At 48.8% G+C, this 12,616-nt stretch overlaps 1 protein-coding gene and 1 long non-coding RNA gene across 11 annotated transcripts in view; both read left to right on the forward strand.

Moving 5' to 3' along the window:
- The window catches only part of fut8a (fucosyltransferase 8a (alpha (1,6) fucosyltransferase)), a 170,938-nt gene that overhangs the window by 122,522 nt on the left and 35,800 nt on the right, over positions 1-12,616 (forward strand). The gene's annotated exons all lie outside the window — the stretch shown is intronic.
- On the forward strand, positions 1,536-5,998 carry LOC127915884 (uncharacterized). 10 transcript variants are annotated; one of them, XR_008092747.1, is made up of 8 exons: positions 1,536-3,174; positions 3,255-3,336; positions 3,419-3,500; positions 3,583-3,664; positions 3,747-4,074; positions 4,321-4,484; positions 4,567-4,648; positions 4,813-5,990. It is a non-coding gene; the product is annotated as an uncharacterized LOC127915884 (long non-coding RNA). The 10 variants fall into 10 exon arrangements; XR_008092748.1 differs by lacking the exon at positions 1,536-3,174 and having other exon boundaries at positions 3,181-3,500; positions 4,567-4,812; positions 5,059-5,998; XR_008092743.1 differs by lacking the exon at positions 1,536-3,174 and having other exon boundaries at positions 3,181-3,500; positions 4,567-4,812; positions 4,977-5,997.

Consider the following 12,616-nt stretch of genomic DNA (forward strand, 5'->3'; position numbering starts at 1 on the left):
GTAGTAGCAGCAGCAGTAGTTCTAGTAGCAGCAGCAGCAGCAGTAGTTCTAGTAGCAGCAGCAGCAGCAGTAGTAGTAGTAGCAGCAGCAGTAGTTCTAGTAGCAGCAGCAGTAGTTCTAGTAGCAGCAGTCGTAGTAGTAGCAGCAGTAGTAGTAGTAGCAGCAGCAGTAGTAGTAGTAGTGGCCCTTTAAACAGCACTGACCCCTGCTGTCTGAAGTTTAGTTTATTAAGATACCCATTAGTTACTGCACAGGCAGCAGTTACTCTTCCTGGGGTCAAATCAAAAATCAAATCAAATGTATTTATATAGCCCTTCGTACATCAGCTGATATCTCAAAGTGCTGTACAGAAACCCAGCCTAAAACCCCAAACAGCAAGCAATGCAGGTGTAGAAGCACGGTGGCTAGGAAAAACTCCCTCGAAAGGCCAAAACCTAGGAAGAAACCTAGAGAGGAACCAGGCTATACATTTACATTTACATTTAAGTCATTTAGCAGACGCTCTTATCCAGAGCGACTTACAAATTGGTGCATTCACCTTATGACATCCAGTGGAACAGCCACTTTACAATAGTGCATCTAAATCTTTTAGGGGGGGGGGGGTGAGAAGGATTACTTATCCTATCCTAGGTATTCCTTAAAGAGGTGGGGTTTCAGGTGTCTCCGGAAGGTGGTGATTGACTCCGCTGTCCTGGCGTCGTGAGGGAGTTTGTTCCACCATTGTGGGGTGGCCAGTCCTCTTCTGGCTGTGCCGGGTGAAGATTATAACAGAACATGGCCAAGATGTTCAAATGTTCATAAATGACCAGCATGGTCGAATAATAGAACTTACTAATACATGACAAGGTACAGAACAGTTATGGACAAGAACAAAGTAAGATATTACATAAAATTCAAAATAACAAATACGAATAAAATAAGAATTATATATACAAAAGACACGAAGAAACAACACAAATACTATTTACACACTATTCATGCAATGCATTCGGAAAGTATTCAGACACCTTAACAATTTCCACATTTTGTTACGTTACAGCCTTATTCTAAAATGTATTAAATATTTTTTTTCTCTCATCAATCTACACACAATTCCACATAATGACAAAGCAAAAATAGATTATATGACATTGGCATAAGAATTCAGACCCTTTACTCAGTACTTTGTTGAATCACCTTTGGCAGCGATTACAGCCTCAAATCTTGGGTATGATGCTACATGCTTGGCAGACCTGTATTTGGGAAGTTTCTTCCATTCTTCTCTGCATATCCTCTCAAGCTCCGTCAGGTTGGATGTGGAGCGTCACTGCACAGCTATTTTCAGGTCTCTCCAGAGATGTTCGATTGGGTTCAAGTCCGAACTCTGGCTGTGCCATTCAGAGACTTGTCCCAAAGCCACTCCTGCGTTGTCTTGGCTGTGTACTTAGGGTCGTTGTCCTGTTGGAAGGTGAATCTTCGCTCCAGTCCTGAGCACTCTGGAGCAGGTTTTCATCAAGGATCTCTATGTGCTTTGCTCCATTCATCTTTCCCTCCATCCTGACTAGTCTCCCAGTCCCTGCCACTGAAAAACATCCTCGTAACATGATGCTGCCACCACCATGCTTCACCGTTGGGATGGTGCCAGGTTTCCTCCAGACGTGACGCTTGGCATTCAGGCAAAGAGTTCAATCTTGGTTTCATCAGACCAGAGAATCTTGATTCTCATTGTCTGAGAGTCTTTAGGTGCCTTTTGGCAAACTCCAAAGCGGGCTCTCGTGCCTTTTACTAAGGAGTGGCTTCCGTCTGGCCAATCTATCATAAAGGCCTGATTGGTGGAGTGCTGCTGAGATATTTGTCCTTCTGGAAGTTTCTCCCATCTCCACAGAGGAACTGTAGAGCTCTGTCAGAGTGGCCATCGGGTTCTTGGTCACCCTGACCAAGGCCCTTCTCCCCCGATTGCTCAGTTTGGCTGGGCAGCCAGCTCTAGGAAGAGTCTTAGTGGTTCCAAACGTCTTCCATTTAAGAATGATGAAGAAGAACTGTTTATTTTATATTACATCAGCAGTCGTCACAAAGTTCTTAACAGATACCTATAGGGCTTTGGTCAAAGTAATGCATTATAAAGGAATGCGATTTAGTACACAGCCTGAGACTGCAGCAGTGTACAGAATCTCTCGGAGGAAGTGCAGTAATGAGACTACTGGCTGCTCTGGTAGGACCCCTAGAGAGAGGAGGAATGTGGAGAGACACTGTGATGGCAGAACCATGCAGAGACAGGGGAGGAGATTTAGAATCCTGTTTGACCAAGACAGCGGTGTGTGTGTTTACCAGCAGGTGACCAAGCCTCAGTGTGTGTGTTCACTGTAACGCCATAAGTGATAGTTGGTCAGGGTCTGGATGAGTGGCAGTTTGTATTTGTATTTATTATGGATCCCCATTAGCTGTTGCCAAGGCAACAGCTACTCTTCCTGGGGTGCAAACACATTAAGACACTTACATTAGATATAAAACAAAAGAGAAAACAGTACATCATGTAACATTATTACACCACTACATATCTACACTACAAAATGTATAATACCACCTTACAACAATATTACAATGTATGTGTGTGTAGAGTGCGTGTGCTAGGGTATGTGTACATATGTGTGTGTGTGTGTTCCTATGTGTGTATCTATTCACAGTCCCTGCTGTTCCAAAAGGTATATTTTTATCAGCTTCTTTAAATCTGATTCTACTGCTTGCATCACTTACCTGATGTGGAATAGAGTTCCATGTAGTCATGGCTCTATGTAATTGGTGTTGTACTGTGCTGTACTGTATGTGTCTGCCTGGTTCTCATTGTCTGTGAATCTTGCTTTAGGCTCATCTGTCGGAGCTGAAGTATGTTGTTTTGGTACCCCAACTTGACCACATTCAATTTAAAACTAGTAACCAGGTTCCCAATAAATATTACAAAACATTCTTTCCGAGTAGTGAAACAGGTGAGGTTTTCTACCAGGAATCCTTTAACCAGATTTAAATAAGAAATAAAAGATAACCGTTATGGCTATCTCACTCCAGAGTGGGTGTCTGCCTGCCTGACTGCCTTCAGCAATGTAGGGAGGGAGGGGGTAAATGGAGGAGTGAAGGAAAAGAAGGAGAGATGGAGAGAGAGAATGAGACTTCCTGTGTGAGTAGCGATGGAGGGATGAGGTAAATGGAGGAGTGAAGGAAAAGAAGGAGAGATGGAGAGAGAATGAGACTTCCTGTGTGTGTAGTGATGGAGGGATGAGGTAAATGGAGGAGTGAAGGAAAAGAAGGAGAGATGGAGAGAGAGAATGAGACTTCCTGTGTGAGTAGCGATGGAGGGATGAGGTAAATGGAGGAGTGAAGGAAAAGAAGGAGAGATGGAGAGAGAGAATGAGACTTCCTGTGTGTGTAGTGATGGAGGGATGAGGTAAATGGAGGAGTGAAGGAAAAGAAGGAGAGATGGAGAGAGAGAATGAGACTTCCTGTGTGAGTAGCGATGGAGGGATGAGGTAAATGGAGGAGTGAAGGAAAAGAAGGAGAGATGGAGAGAGAGAATGAGACTTCCTGTGTGAGTAGTGATGGAGGGATGAGGTAAATGGAGGAGTGAAGGAAAAGAAGGAGAGATGGAGAGAGAGAATGAGACTTCCTGTGTGTGTAGTGATGGAGGGATGAGGTAAATGGAGGAGTGAAGGAAAAGAAGGAGACATGGAGAGAGAGAATGAGACTTCCTGTATGTGTAGTGATGGAGGGATGAGGTAAATGGAGGAATGAAGGAAAAGAAGGAGAGATGGAGAGAGAGAATGAGACTTCCTGTGTGTGTAGTGATGGAGGGATGAGGTAAATGGAGGAATGAAGGAAAATAAGGAGAGATGGAGAGAGAGAATGAGACTTCCTGTGTGTGTAGTGATGGAGGGATGAGGTAAATGGAGGAGTGAAGGAAAAGAAGGAGACATGGAGAGAGAGAATGAGACTTCCTGTGTGTGTAGTGATGGAGGGATGAGGTAAATGGAGGAGTGAAGGAAAAGAAGGAGACATGGAGAGAGAGAATGAGACTTCCTGTGTGTGTAGTGATGGAGGGATGAGGTAAATGGAGGAATGAAGGAAAAGAAGGAGACATGGAGAGAGAGAATGAGACTTCCTGTGTGAGTAGTGATGGAGGGATGAGGTAAATGGAGGAGTGAAGGAAAAGAAGGAGAGATGGAGAGAGAGAATGAGACTTCCTGTGTGTGTAGTGATGGAGGGATGAGGTAAATGGAGGAGTGAAGGAAAAGAAGGAGAGATGGAAAGAGAGAATGAGACTTCCTGTGTGTGTAGTGATGGAGGGATGAGGTAAATGGAGGAGTGAAGGAAAAGAAGGAGACATGGAGAGAGAGAATGAGACTTCCTGTGTGTGTAGTGATGGAGGGATGAGGTAAATGGAGGAATGAAGGAAAAGAAGGAGACATGGAGAGAGAGAATGAGACTTCCTGTGTGTGTAGTGATGGAGGGATGAGGTAAATGGAGGAATGAAGGAAAAGAAGGAGACATGGAGAGAGAGAATGAGACTTCCTGTGTGAGTAGTGATGGAGGGATGAGGTAAATGGAGGAGTGAAGGAAAAGAAGGAGAGATGGAGAGAGAGAATGAGACTTCCTGTGTGTGTAGTGATGGAGGGATGAGGTAAATGGAGGAGTGAAGGAAAAGAAGGAGAGATGGAGAGAGAGAATGAGACTTCCTGTGTGTGTAGTGATGGAGGGATGAGGTAAATGGAGGAATGAAGGAAAAGAAGGAGACATGGAGAGAGAGAATGAGACTTCCTGTGTGTGTAGTGATGGAGGGATGAGGTAAATGGAGGAATGAAGGAAAAGAAGGAGACATGGAGAGAGAGAATGAGACTTCCTGTGTGTGTAGTGATGGAGGGATGAGGTAAATGGAGGAGTGAAGGAAAAGAAGGAGACATGGAGAGAGAGAATGAGACTTCCTGTGTGTGTAGTGATGGAGGGATGAGGTAAATGGAGGAGTGAAGGAAAAGAAGGAGACATGGAGAGAGAGAATGAGACTTCCTGTGTGTGTAGTGATGGAGGGATGAGGTAAATGGAGGAGTGAAGGAAAAGAAGGAGACATGGAGAGAGAGAATGAGACTTCCTGTGTGTGTAGTGATGGAGGGATGAGGTAAATGGAGGACTAGTGAAGGCTGGCCAAGAACATCTCCTACAGATGATTAGCAGAGGTGTTGACATTCCTTCTTCCTCTGCCACAGCCAGCAGACCTTATTATCCCTGTGGCTCACCATTCTACTCAGGAAGGCACAGAAGAATTTATAAAACAAACACTCTGCTCAGTGTGTGTGTGTGTGTGTGTGTGTGTGTGTGTGTGTGTGTGTGTGTGTGTGTGTGTGTGTGTGTGTGTGTGTGTGTGTGTGTGTGTGTGTGTGTGTGTGTGTGTGTGTGTGTGTGTGTGTGTGTGTGTGTGTGTGTGTGTGTGTGTGTGTGTGTGCGCAGTGTATGACTGTAGCCTGGAATATTGCCCCTGATATACTCCTGACAGTGATTTATTTAGACACATACATGATGTAAATCACTGTTTGGACTGGGAACATGTCAGAGTTGCAGACTTCACTTGGATCATTTTTCAGGGACTTTTATCTGTCCTTCATCTGAGCAGGGTTTAGAGTGTCTTTTCTATTTCGTGGCAGTGGTGTGACTACTTCAGAGGAACATATCTAAAGCCAGACACATTAGCAAACATATTGTTGTAGCTATGGTGACAGTAAAATGAATGTATTAGACATAAAGTCCATTAGTGTCACCTGAAAATGCATTTCCGGGTGAATACCTCATGAAGCTGGTTGAAAGAATGTCAAGATTGTGCAAAGCTGTCATCAAGGTAAATGGTGGCTACTTTGAATAATCTCTAATATAAAATATGTTTTAATTTTTTTAACACTTTTTTTGCTTACTACATTAACTCCATATGTGTTATTTAATAGTTTTGATGTCTTCACTATTATTCTACAATGTAGAAATAAGTAAAAAATAAAGAAAAACCCTGGAATTAGTAGTTGTGTCCAAACTTTTGACTGGTACTGAACCTCTCACTTCCATTCCCACAAGCTGACATATCCCACCACTCAGCCTACATATCCCACCACTCAGCCTACATATCCCACCACTCAGCCTACATATCCCACCACTCAGCCTACATATCCCACCACTCAGCCTACATATCCCACCACTCAGCCTACATATCCCACCACTCAGCCTACATATCCCACCACTCAGCCTACATATCCCACCACTCAGCCTACATATCCCACCACTCAGCCTACATATCCCACCACTCAGCCTACATATCCCACCACTCAGCCTACATATCCCACCACCCAGCCTACATATCCCACCACTCAGCCTACATATCCCACCACTCAGCCTACATATCCCACCACTCAGCCTACATATCCCACCACTCAGCCTACATATCCCACCACTCAGCCTACATATCCCACCACCCAGCCTACATATCCCACCACCCAGCCTACATATCCCACCACCCAGCCTACATATCCCACCACCCAGCCTACATATCCCACCACTCAGCCTACATATCCCACCACTCAGCCTACATATCCCACCACTCAGCCTACATATCCCACCACTCAGCCTACATATCCCACCACCCAGCCTACATATCCCACCACTCAGCCTACATATCCCACCACTCAGCCAGCCTACATATCCCACCACTCAGCCTACATATCCCACCACTCAGCCTACATATCCCACCACTCAGCCTACATATCCCACCACCACTCAGCCTCACCTACATATCCCACCACCAGCCTACGTATCCCCACTCAGCCTACTATCAGCCTACATATCCCACCACCCAGCCTACATATCCCACCACCCAGCCTACATATCCCACCACCCAGCCTACATATCCCACCACCCAGCCTACATATCCCACCACTCAGCCTACATATCCCACCACTCAGCCTACATATCCCACCACTCAGCCTACATATCCCACCACTCAGCCTACATATCCCACCACTCAGCCTACATATCCCACCACTCAGCCTACATATCCCACCACCCAGCCTACCACTCAGCCTATCCCACCACTCAGCCTACATATCCCACCACTCAGCCTACATATCCCACCACTCAGCCTACATATCCCACCACTCAGCCTACATATCCCACCACTCAGCCTACATATCCCACCACTCAGCCTACATATCCCACCACTCAGCCTACATATCCCACCACTCAGCCTACATATCCCACCACTCAGCCTACATATCCCACCACCCAGCCTACATATCCCACCACTCAGCCTACATATCCCACCACCCAGCCTACATATCCCACCACTCAGCCTACATATCCCACCACTCAGCCTACATATCCCACCACTCAGCCTACATATCCCACCACTCAGCCTACATATCCCACCACTCAGCCTACATACCCCACCACTCAGCCTACATATCCCACCACTCAGCCTACATATCCCACCACTCAGCCTACATATCCCACCACCCAGCCTACATATCCCACCACTCAGCCTACATATCCCACCACTCAGCCTACATATCCCACCACTCAGCCTACATATCCCACCACTCAGCCTACATATCCCACCACTCAGCCTACATATCCCACCACTCAGCCTACATATCCCACCACCCAGCCTACATATCCCACCACTCAGCCTACATATCCCACCACTCAGCCTACATATCCCACCACTCAGCCTACATATCCCACCACTCAGCCTACATATCCCACCACCAGCCTACATATCCCACCACCACTCAGCCTACATATCCCACCACCAGCCTACATATCCCACCACTCAGCCTACATATCCCACCACTCAGCCTACATATCCCACCACTCAGCCTACATATCCCACCACTCAGCCTACATATCCCACCACTCAGCCTACATATCCCACCACTCAGCCTACATATCCCACCACTCAGCCTACATATCCCACCACCACCTACAGCCTACCACTCAGCCTATCCCACCACCCAGCCTACATATCCCACCACTCAGCCTACATATCCCACCACTCAGCCTACATATCCCACCACTCAGCCTACATATCCCACCACCACCTACATATCAGCCTACGTATCCCACCACTCAGCCTACATATCCCACCACTCAGCCTACATATCCCACCACCCAGCCTACATATCCCACCACCCAGCCTACATATCCCACCACTCAGCCTACATATCCACCACTCAGCCTACATATCCCACCACTCAGCCTACATATCCCACCACTCAGCCTACATATCCCACCACTCAGCCTACATATCCCACCACTCAGCCTACATATCCCACCACTCAGCCTACATATCCCACCACTCAGCCTACATATCCCACCACTCAGCCTACATATCCCACCACTCAGCCTACATATCCCACCACTCAGCCTACATATCCCACCACCCAGCCTACATATCCCACCACCCAGCCTACATATCCCCACCACCCAGCCTACCACCCAGCCTATCCCACCACCCAGCCTACATATCCCACCACCCAGCCTACATATCCCACCACTCAGCCTACATATCCCACCACTCAGCCTACATACCCCACCACTCAGCCTACATATCCCACCACTCAGCCTACATATCCCACCACTCAGCCTACATATCCCACCACTCAGCCTACGTATCCCACCACCCAGCCTACATATCCCACCACTCAGCCTACTTATCCCACCACTCAGCCTACATATCCCACCACTCAGCCTACATATCCCACCACTCAGCCTACATATCCCACCACTCAGCCTACATATCCCACCACTCAGCCTACATATCCCACCACACTCAGCCTACATATCCCACCACTCAGCCTACATATCCCACCACTCAGCCTACATATCCCACCACCTACATCCCAGCCTACATATCCCACCACTCAGCCTACGTATCCCACCACCCAGCCTACATACCCCACCACTCAGCCTACGTATCCCACCACTCAGCCTACGTATCCCACCACTCAGCCTACATATCCCACCACTCAGCCTACATATCCCACCACTCAGCCTACATATCCCACCACTCAGCCTACATATCCCACCACTCAGCCTACATACCCCACCACTCAGCCTACATATCCCACCACCCAGCCTACATATCCCACCACCCAGCCTACATATCCCACCACTCAGCCTACATATCCCACCACTCAGCCTACATATCCCACCACTCAGCCTACATATCCCACCACTCAGCCTACATATCCCACCACTCAGCCTACATATCCCACCACTCAGCCTACATATCCCACCACCCAGCCTACATATCCCACCACTCAGCCTACATATCCCACCACTCAGCCTACATATCCCACCACTCAGCCTACATATCCCACCACCCAGCCTACATATCCCACCACCCAGCCTACATATCCCACCACTCAGCCTACATATCCCACCACTCAGCCTACATATCCCACCACTCAGCCTACATATCCCACCACTCAGCCTACATATCCCACCACTCAGCCTACATATCCCACCACTCAGCCTACATATCCCACCACTCAGCCTACATATCCCACCACTCAGCCTACATATCCCACCACTCAGCCTACATATCCCACCACCCAGCCTACATATCCCACCACTCAGCCTACATATCCCACCACCCAGCCTACATATCCCACCACTCAGCCTACATATCCCACCACCCAGCCTACATATCCCACCACTCAGCCTACATATCCCACCACTCAGCCTACATATCCCACCACTCAGCCTACATATCCCACCACCCAGCCTACATATCCCACCACTCAGCCTACATATCCCACCACCCAGCCTACATGTCCCACCACTCAGCCTACATATCCCACCACCCAGCCTACATATCCCACCACTCAGCCTACATATCCCACCACCAGCCTACATATCCCACCACTCAGCCTACATATCCCACCACTCAGCCTACATATCCCACCACTCAGCCTACATACCCACCACTCAGCCTACGTATCCCACCACTCAGCCTACATATCCCACCACTCAGCCTATATACCCCACCACTCAGCCTACATATCCCACCACTCAGCCTACATATCCCACCACCCAGCCTACATATCCCACCACTCAGCCTACATATCCCACCACTCAGCCTACATATCCCACCACTCAGCCTATATCCCACCACTCAGCCTACATATCCCACCACTCAACCTACATATCCCACCACTCAGCCTACATATCCCACCACTCAGCCTACATATCCCACCACCCAGCCTACATATCCCACCACTCAGCCTACATATCCCACCACTCAGCCTACATATCCCACCACTCAGCCTACATATCCCACCACTCAGCCTACATATCCCACCACTCAGCCTACATATCCCACCACTCAGCCTCCATATCCCACCACTCAGCCTACATATCCCACCACTCAGCCTACATATCCCACCACTCAGCCTACATATCCCACCACTCAGCCTACATATCCCACCACTCAGCCTACATATCCCACCACCCAGCCTACATATCCCACCACTCAGCCTACATATCCCACCACCCAGCCTACATATCCCACCACTCAGCCTACATATCCCACCACCCAGCCTACATATCCCACCACTCAGCCTACATATCCCACCACTCAGCCTACATATCCCACCACTCAGCCTACATATCCCACCACTCAGCCTACATATCCCACCACTCAGCCTACATATCCCACCACTCAGCCTACATATCCCACCACTCAGCCTACATATCCCACCACCCAGCCTACATATCCCACCACCCACCACTACATATCCCACCACTCAGCCTACATATCCCACCACTCAGCCTACATATCCCACCACTCAGCCTACATATCCCACCACTCAGCCTACATATCCCACCACTCAGCCTACATATCCCACCACTCAGTCTACATATCCCACCACTCAGCCTACATATCCCACCACTCAGCCTACATATCCCACCACCAGCCTACATATCCCACCACTCAGCCTACATATCCCACCACTCAGCCTACGTATCCCACCACTCAGCCTACATATCCCACCACTCAGCCTACATATCCCACCACTCAGCCTACATATCCCACCACTCAGCCTACATATCCCACCACTCAGCCTACATATCCCACCACTCAGCCTACATATCCCACCACTCAGCCTACATATCCCACCACTCAGCCTACATATCCCACCACTCAGCCTACATATCCCACCACCCAGCCTACATATCCCACCACTCAGCCTACATATCCCACCACTCAGCCTACATATCCCACCACTCAGCCTACATATCCCACCACTCAGCCTACATATCCCACCACTCAGCCTACATATCCCACCACTCAGCCTACATATCCCACCACCCAGCCTACATATCCCACCACTCAGCCTACATATCCCACCACTCAGCCTACATATCCCACCACTCAGCCTACATATCCCACCACCCAGCCTACATATCCCACCACCCATCCTACATATCCCACCACTCAGCCTACATATCCCACCACTCAGCCTACATATCCCACCACTCAGCCTACATATCCCACCACTCAGCCTACATATCCCACCACTCAGCCTACATATCCCACCACTCAGCCTACATATCCCACCACTCAGCCTACATATCCCACCACTCAGCCTACATATCCCACCACCCAGCCTACATATCCCACCACTCAGCCTACATATCCCACCACCCAGCCTACATATCCCACCACTCAGCCTACATATCCCACCACCAGCCTACATATCCCACCACTCAGCCTACATATCCCACCACTCAGCCTACATATCCCACCACTCAGCCTACATATCCCACCACCCAGCCTACATATCCCACCACTCAGCCTACATATCCCACCACCCAGCCTACATATCCCACCACTCAGCCTACATATCCCACCACCCAGCCTACATATCCCACCACTCAGCCTACATATCCCACCACCCAGCCTACATATCCCACCACTCAGCCTACATATCCCACCACTCAGCCTACATATCCCACCACTCAGCCTACATACACCACCACTCAGCCTACATATCCCACCACTCAGCCTACATATCCCACCACTCAGCCTATATATACCACCACTCAGCCTACATATCCCACCACTCAGCCTACATATCCCACCACCCAGCCTACATATCCCACCACTCAGCCTACATATCCCACCACTCAGCCTACATATCCCACCACTCAGCCTACATATCCACTCAGCCAATGTATCCCACCACTCAGCCTACATATCCCACCACTCAGCCTACATATCCCACCACTCAGCCTACATATCCCACCACTCAGCCTACATATCCCACCACTCAGCCTACATATCCCACCACTCAGCCTACATATCCCACCACTCAGCCTACATATCCCACCACTCAGCCTACATATCCCACCACTCAGCCTACATATCCCACCACCCAGCCTACATATCCCACCACTCAGCCTACATATCCCACCACTCAGCCTACATATCCCACCACTCAGCCTACATATCCCACCACTCAGCCTACATATCCCACCACTCAGCCTACATATCCCACCACTCAGCCTACATATCCCACCACTCAGCCTACATATCCCACCACTCAGCCTACAT

The sequence above is a fragment of the Oncorhynchus keta genome, chromosome 35 (genome assembly GCF_023373465.1).
Source record: "Oncorhynchus keta strain PuntledgeMale-10-30-2019 chromosome 35, Oket_V2, whole genome shotgun sequence".
In the NCBI taxonomy this organism is placed as follows: Eukaryota; Metazoa; Chordata; class Actinopteri; order Salmoniformes; family Salmonidae; genus Oncorhynchus; species Oncorhynchus keta.